The sequence below is a fragment of the Macadamia integrifolia genome, unplaced genomic scaffold (assembly GCF_013358625.1).
Source record: "Macadamia integrifolia cultivar HAES 741 unplaced genomic scaffold, SCU_Mint_v3 scaffold2389, whole genome shotgun sequence".
In the NCBI taxonomy this organism is placed as follows: Eukaryota; Viridiplantae; Streptophyta; class Magnoliopsida; order Proteales; family Proteaceae; genus Macadamia; species Macadamia integrifolia.
Genome location: NW_024868682.1, coordinates 16,864 through 25,506, shown reverse-complemented (window position 1 = coordinate 25,506; position 8,643 = coordinate 16,864). Strand labels below are relative to the sequence as shown.

At 40.8% G+C, this 8,643-nt stretch overlaps 1 long non-coding RNA gene across 1 annotated transcript in view; it reads right to left on the bottom strand.

Annotated features, from left to right (window-relative positions):
* The window catches only part of LOC122066428, a 15,801-nt gene extending 13,864 nt beyond the window's left edge, over nucleotides 1–1,937 (bottom strand). The window contains exon 1 of the long non-coding RNA XR_006136359.1: nucleotides 1,839–1,937. This is a non-coding gene — a long non-coding RNA (uncharacterized LOC122066428). The remainder of the gene's footprint in view (nucleotides 1–1,838) is intronic.
* Between the last annotated feature and the right edge of the window lie 6,706 nt (nucleotides 1,938–8,643).

Here is an 8,643-nt window from a genome sequence, read left to right as displayed (position 1 = left end):
ACATCAATGTGTGGGATGACTAGACTACATAGCATATTCATGATGGCATGACTAGACTAGATATATTTAAATGAATGCCAAAAAATGCCTTGAAACAAGGCCAAACGTCCTCTCCCCACTTACTTGTAGTGTACAAGGATTCCCGTTCGGTACGGGTGAGATCCAGTGCGAATCGAGTAGGATTTGGTGAACCTAACATAATTGAGTGGGGTTAGTACTTCACCATTTTAGGATCAAAATTAATGAAATCCGATGTCACAATCGTGTTTAGAACGTCAAAAGAAGGTCACACGTCCGATTTGGGTTCGATCGGACATAAGGATCACCTTCGGGGCCACACGGGTGGGTCAGACAGGTGGGCTGTCTACCCACCGGTTTTACCCACCGGTTTGGGACCGGCGGGTAGGGCCAGGGACCCGTTGTTGGGCCCGACTGGTAGGTACCCGCCGGTTGTACCCGCCGGTTGGGCCCGAAGGCCCCCTTGCCTTCTCAGGTGGGTACCCACAGGCGGGTAGGAGCCCACCGGTTGTACCCACCGGTCTTGGCGGGAAAGACACTGTTTCTTCCCCATTTTCTCCATTCTTTGGGGAATCAAATGGGGCTTTTCCCCACCCATTCTTCACACCTTTAAGGTCCTATAGGATGGTTCTAACCTAGATCTAGGTTAGATTCAAGTGAGGGGAAACCATCTTACCTTCTTTGCTTAAGAACGACTTCCAACCCTTCAAATCACTTCAACTCACAATACTTCTTCTACCTTGTCAATATCTCTTCAAATCCTTCAAGATCGATACATAAATCATCTATTAAACCTTAGATTCATCATTTCAAAGGATATTTACAAGCTCTCAAGAAACCATACTCGAATCAAGGGTTTAAAGCTTGGATATGGTGAATGTTCACAAAACCCAACTTTTCTTACCTCCAACTGTAGATCTAGAGTTGAAGATCACTCTCCCGGCACCGGAATGGGAAGACCGAGCTTCGGCGCCGCAGAAATCCCCCTTTTCTTCCTCTTCCTTCTCTTCCTTTCTTCTTCCCTTTCTTTTCTCTCTCCTCTTTACTTTTCTCACCAACGTACGAGGGTAATAAATGGAAAGAAAAGAAAATCATAAAGCCTTATATACTATTCCTAATTAAGTGAATAGTGCTCTTGGATGGGTCACTCAGGTGGGTGCACCCACCTGAGAGCCAAGACTTGGGATTTTGACCGGGTTCGGACCTCGGCGCGAACCCCACCCCAGGCATACGATGTAGCATACGTATATACCTTAAAATACGGATATAATACCTGTTTTATCCGTACATAGCCTTATGGTAGGTGCACGTACACTGTTTGGGCACTCCCGTCTCTTCTGGCACTGGCTCGGACTTGTCGGGCCAGCCGGTGTTTAAGGTCACCCGTGCCATCATAGCCCATAAGGAACCTGCTCTAGTTTCCTCTGGCTCGGTTCTTGCATGGTTAAACCGGTTCAACCGTGAAATCAGATCGGGTTTAAGAAGCGGGGTATTACAAAACGACTCTCCTAGTTTGTAGTCTTGACAAGTGGAAAGGTGGGTTTTAGGAAATTTGGGCAATTTCTCCATCTCTAGGTTTTGTGTTGCCGAAATTGGGGTTTTTAGATGGGGGTTTCCTAACGGAGGGTTCATAAACTTGAAATGAACCCATGATCTTGCTAGGGTAAGTTTCCCACACCAAATCCCCCTCCCAATTTGTAAGTATATAGAGTGGAGAGGTGAGATTTGGTTGGGGAGATCTACCTTTAGCTCAATAGAGGGTGGAAAAAGGAAGGGAGAGAGGTGTGTGTGTGTGGAGAGGAATAGAGAAAATGGCTTACCTTAAATGGGTAGGTGTTCCCCTTGTTCCCTTCTTCTTCCTTCTCCCTTGCTCTTCGCCTTCTTCTTCTTCTTCTTCTTCTTTCTCTTTCTCCCTTCTCTTACTTTTAGTTTGGTACAGATGAAAAGAATGGGCAAGAGCCTCTATTTATAGTCACTTAATTTAACTAAGGTTTGTTTGGGAGAAAAATGGGTTTTCACTCATTACCTGGTTAATTCATCATTTGGCACTGACGGGTCCACCTCGGGGTGTCCAAATACATTAATCTATTCCCCAATATGTTATCTCAACTATTGGGAGTGGTTTGAGGTGTACGGTTGCAAGGGTCGGGCCCCACGGCCAAATAACCCGATTTTAGCTTATGCACTCACTGGAGGTGTTCACCGGTGAAGACTAAATTGTTCCTTTTGTATGGAATTGGGTCCTTAAGTTGAATGGGGCCTCCCCAAGGTGTTTCCAATGTGTGGGCTCCACCTCTTGATATATTTTACCATTAAAGCTCGGACGAATCCACAGGTTACTAGTGGTTGTCACCTAGTTGCATTACCTATGTCCAAAAGTTGAAATTAGCCTGAGTTTTTAGGCACGGTTGTAACATGTTCTTAGGCAATCTTCCTTTGAGGTGCTTTCCCTTGGTCTTACTAAAGTGAAGTTTGACCTTTCAACTTCATGTCACATGTCATCTAAGCTTCAATTGATGATTGTTTTCTACTTACGTGATCTTGCCTTCATTCAATCTATTGATGCTTGAGAGGGTACAAATTTCCACTTTGACTTGGGCTATTTCACTCTACAAACCGCAAGTTATTAATCACAAAATAAAAACATATACAAAATATATTGTCTCAACATTTCTTCATATCTCTCAACATTTCTTCATATCTTCACTTTGTTAGACTATTTAGGGTTTCACAACATAGGTTTCCATACAGAAAACTGGAACACAAAGTCGAATCAAAACATAAATGGTCGAATTGTACCTTGCACCTAGTATGCTGAAGATGATCGATATAGTTTTTCACATTTTCCTTCTCTTGGCTATAGATCTTCTGTTACACCCGTGCCCTTACCCGATAAAATTTAAACTTTGGTGATAAGTCTTGGACCAGAGGTAGAAAGTACCAATGGGTTCTGGCTTGCAACAGCCCATTGTCAAGAAGGGAGGAATTACCCTACTTGCCCATGCGTCTCTTGCCTATCCAACTAAAGGGGATTCAAACCTTCTGACCCCAAGTGGTACATGAACTAGCACCTCCCCACTTGAGTCCCAACACGTGGTGAAAATTACCGGGAAGACCTTGTACACACCCTAGGACAACTCCCTAGTGAAGGGCCACAAGTGGATAGAAGGCTGTCAAAACACATCACTGATATGGCCACCGGAAGTAGCAGAGTTGAATTCGGTGACCTCAATCGGGTGGCACTTGTTGAGCTGAAATGGCTTTGATGATCGTGGGCCCCACTACTCAGGTCGTGGCCAGCTCTGACTAACCTTAAACACTACGTTGCACCCTTCCCCATGGCTTGTACACCATTGAGTCGAAGGAGGTGGACCCACATGTCCAGATCGACGAATTAACACACTTGAGTTCCGGATGGATGTCTAGCCAAACGGACCTTAAGGTCCTTACCTTCTATATATAGGAGAAGTGAGTTCATTTCTCACTTCTCATTTGCTCAAAATGTGGAAGAGGAGAGGAAAAAGGAGACAAAAATTGAGAAGGTGGGGGAGATCCCAGCTACACGCTTGCCTGGCGGTTGATGCCCATGGTAGGTGCTACCTTCGCCAAACTCTCTTCCCCTTTATTTTGGGTTTTTAAATTAGAGCAAGCTAGGGAACCACCAGGTTCGAGGGGTAAGCCTCAGCCCCAATGCTTCCCGAAGGTCGAGATAGTGTGCATTACACTACTCCATGTGTTTGTCAAGCTTAAACCAAGCTGATTGAGTTCTGGTAACATTTTTTACCAAATAGAGAATTAGAGTTTTAATTTTTAAATCACCATATCTCCTAAACGGTTTAATGGAAATTTGATTTCTTCGACTTAAATGAGAGGTGGGAAGACCCCCTACAACCTCCACGGGACAAATCCTGACGATTGGGCCTGAGTCGGCACATCCACAAAAAGATCGCACAATTCTATGTTTACCACCAGAAAGACATAGGGTGAATTTGGTGGGTTGTTTCCGGTGAACCAGGAGCTGGGGAGCTTCTACCCAAGCCACCAAAAACAATAGTCCTATTTCTGGTGAACTATTTTGAACTATCAAAATTGACTATTCTTGTATCTTTTGGGGCAGACCTTGTGGGTCCACCTTCGGTGTTTTCGACACTCGTTGATACCCATTTACCCTATACCGAGGACAAAGACAATCACAGGACCATAAGGCCTAACGGGGTTTAACATCGGGTTTGCAACTTGGGGTTTCACCCGTCCAGTCTACAAACGAGGTGAGTGGTGGTTTGACTTATTTTTCGGAGTGTTTAATATTGTAGAACTGTGTACATGTTATAACGATCCTATGTAGATATTCTAACTACTTGAATGATTTATGTGAATTGTATAACATGCCGTGATGTATTTGAATTGTATAATATATGTGAATTTGGAACAGTATATATGTTGTGAAATGTTTGATGGGATCTAGTATGGCCGAGGTGGTCCCGGTACTGTGATCGTCATGTGGATGATTGCAGCATACATTGGGTGTGCATTAGAGTTACCTATAGTTGTGGATGCACTTTGTGGCCGATGGTAATTCTGGTATTGTGTCCTCCATGGATGATGAACACATTTGTGTGTGAAATCTTAGGATATAAGCATGCATTTTTACATACTCAGAATGGAGCTACCTTGGGTTTTACTCTATTTTTGCAGGTTTTATATTTTAAAGGCCTTAAAGGACTATCGGGTACCATATCTCCAATTTTACACAAAAAGAGGTCCTGTTTCTTTTCATGGTTACGAAGGGGATGAAATTCTGAGCAAGATGGACATGTTGCATTAAAAGTACACATTCGTTTTGGTACCAATACAAGTGATTATTCTTTTCGGATCAGAAAAAGAATAATGGACCAAAACAGAACTAAGATGCAAGCCCAACCCTTTTGTAGTTGTCCCAGGGGTATAAAAGAATATTTCAGATGCCAACAAAGAAGGAGGGGCCCACCTTGGGTGCCACTCTCTATCCCCTTGGGCGTGGAACACAAGAGCTCCTATTTTTAGAGATTCGGGTGAAGATTCTCTATTTTCTACCTACTTAAAGACAAGGGGCATGGATGAAATTTCCAATTAAATGAGAAGATAGTCCAAATCGATCAAAGCAAGGAGAGGAAATTGTCCAAGAAATGATTTGTGTGCAAGATATAAGAGAGAGAAAAGTAAATAAGGAGAAAAAAATAGAAATAGAAAAAAAAAATCTTTGGAGACTCCTTTTCTCTCTTCTCTCTCCTCCACATCATCACCTTAGACCTAAAAAATTCCCAAATAGGAAACCTAAATCGTGAGAGACTCTCCCCTACCTACGATTCTCTCCCTTTCTCTCTTCTCTCCCCTCCACCTCATCAAAACCTAAATCGTTGGACTCTCTTTCTCCAATCTCCTTTCTATCCTTATCGCTTTCTCTCTTCTCTATCCTCCACCTCATCACACAAAAACGTCGAAGGGGATCCACCCTTAGACATCCTCCCCTCTTCACTATTCCTTATAAATAAAAATCATACAAGGGGAGAGAGGGAGCACTTCACTTTTAGGGTTTTCTTTTCTCTAGTCTTCTTTAGGGTTTTCTCTAGTTCTTCTTCTAGTCTTCTTACTTTTTGGTTTAAGCACTTATTTAATGGATTTTTATTTAATGAATGCAAGTTTCTTTTTTATGTCTATTTTTCATGGTATTCAGTTGTAATTTTACTTTCTAGTTCTAGGTTTAGTTCTAAGTGACAAGAACCAAGTGTGGAGCACAAGTTTTTAAGTTCAGATTTGTCTTCTTTAGGCCTAGCAATTTTAGATTTGGTTTATTCCAGATCTGGTTTTTAGGGCTGGTAATATTTCAAATCAAACTAGAAAAAATTAAGTTTAATTCAAGTATGGAAGTTTAGGTTAGTAGGCTTCTTCATAAGTTTTCTCACCCCCCCTTCTCATTCCCTATTCTAGCTACCCATTCATTCTTAACTTAGGTTTTTAATTTCAGTTTTACTTTATTGTTTTCCCTTTTCCCCAAGGTCCTTCACTAGACTATGTGTTGGCTTTGCCCCTCTCTAGCTATAGAACCATCCTTTTATTGCCTTTACTTTCATATATTTACTTTGCCTTCCTTTCCCTAAAGCTAAGTAGTGAAGCCCTTATAAGAATTACTCTCTAGTTAAGTAGGGAAGCTTGCATTATTTGTGGTGCATCCCTCGAGCTAAGTAGAGAAACCTACTTGTGTGCCTCTCTCTAGTTTTCTTCCCTTTTAGTTGCACTTTTATTATTTATTTCAGCACTTTTACTTTCAGTTATTTACTTTTTATCTGCTTGGTTTGAAGTATTTAAATTCCTAGATGTGTTGGTTAGGACACTTTTAGATGCATTTGTTTTAGGGCGGTAATTAGAAGTAGATCACCATAATTAATCGATACACTTTCGCATTACTAAAAGAATCCAAAAATAAAGTGGTTGATATCCTTGCATTCAACCCGTAGCTATACTAATCCGTATGCTTGCAATTACTTTTAAATCTCAAACAATGGCTATACTTGGATATGGATGCACCTTGTGGCCGATGGTAATTCCGGTATCGCGTATCCCATACTTAAATGTATGTATGTTAGATAGGCTTGGATATGGATGAGATGTGGCCGATGGGTGATTCTGGTATCATATTCCATACGACATGTATCATTATGCAAGGCATATAGTATATTATGGTTAGATTACATTCCCTATGCTCTGTCTCCTTGCCAATAAGGGGTAAGGTGTTGGATAACCCAACTGTGGTATGAACCCTTTTAGAATGCCACTTCCGTAGTACGATGTGATTATTTCCAGAGGAGAAAACTAATATGGCATGGCCGATGATAATTCCGATGTCATGACTGCTAGGAGGGGGTTATCAAGAGTTTGTTGGGTGACCGATGGTCGAATTCTGGGACTAGCAGGCTCCTAAGCATGACTAAGGTTTGTATTGTTAGGTGATCGACGTGCAAGTTTTGGGACTAGGGATATGACCTAGACCTAATGCATCGTAGTAGCATGAACCCTAATTAATTGTATGTTAGCTGGTTTAGTGTAAAATGAATTGCATCAGTCGCATCATGGACTATATATTTATGCTTGCATCATTCGCATCATGGACTATGTGTATATGCTTACATGAATCTCACCCCTCATTGAGCTAGTTAGAGCTCACCCCTATATATGTGTTGTTTTTTAGATGATGATATAGGTATTGTAGTGCCACTAGACAGTGACACTTCTTCTGTGTTTGAGTATGTAGCCGATGGTTAGTGGACACCAGAAGATGAGGAGCACGACCCCGACTGTACCTGTGATACCTTTGCATATGCAGCACCGTGAGCTGTGTGGTGGTTTGCTATCATTCGGATATTGTCTCATTGAATAGTATTCTTTTGGAGAGTTATTATATGTACATCTTGAAAAAATATGTGAATAGAACAACATTTGTTATTTAATACACTATTAGATGTTATCCCCACTTGATTTATGATTCCGTAATATTAAACTCTGATTTCGTTGTAATTATTTATTTGGTTCGATGTTGTGTGATTGTGATGGTTAAGGTATTGCTATCAGAGATCCTGATAGAAATGTAGGATGGGTAAGAGTCTTACTCACATTATTGGTATCCTATTACTGAGAGCAGGGTGTGACATCTTCTAGAACCCCTCAGATGTCTATAAGTTCTCTCACTCTAATGGTAAAGTGGAAAGAGTGAATGATGGTTGTAGGGACCTAAAACCTAGTATTTATAATACTATTATACACCCAAAACCCTAAACCACATTGGATTGGGCCAGCATATCTAAACTTGAGAGTGGACCGAACTGGTTCATACAGCTTGACTCTCACCAATTTAATCAACCCGAATAATTAATTAAGCCCATAAATCCAACAATCTCCCACTTGGGCTACATTAATTATAAGGATTTCTTTCAAATTGGTGTGTCTATATAAACTCATTATATTGATCACTCTACTGTGATTCAGTTGAAAAACCCACTCACATCGAACAACAGCAGACGATACACCTCAATATATAGCATATAATTTTCTGTCATTACAAACATAAGTGAATTTCTTAGCATAAATCTATGTTAAGAAATAACACTGTTATCATTCCATATAAGTCCTTAACTGTGATATTAACCTTTACTGTCGTAAATCGCCTTTGATTTGGGGTTAATATCTAACTGTGACTATCTGCCTATAAATTGTGGCAAACATTGCCTTTGAACTGTGGCAAAAATTGTCTTTAAAATGTGACAAATATTGCCTCTTAAATTATGAAAAACTTTCCTATGACTTTGGGAAATACTACCTATGAAACATCCACAAATAAAATTATAAAGCAATTTGTTACATATTGGTTGTCCTTGTTAGCAACCTTGGCCACATGTCAATGATGAGGTAGTCAGAGGTGATGTTATGATTGTGTATGATCACTAAGTTATCTTGATAGTGCTCAGAGACGTGTCACATATTGCATGTGTGAAAGTGGAAGTAGTGTGTGAAGGACCATTCATTAAAAGGGAAGAAATCATTGTTTTAGACACTGGCAAACGTTTGAGGGTATTTTCTAAAATCTATATAAAA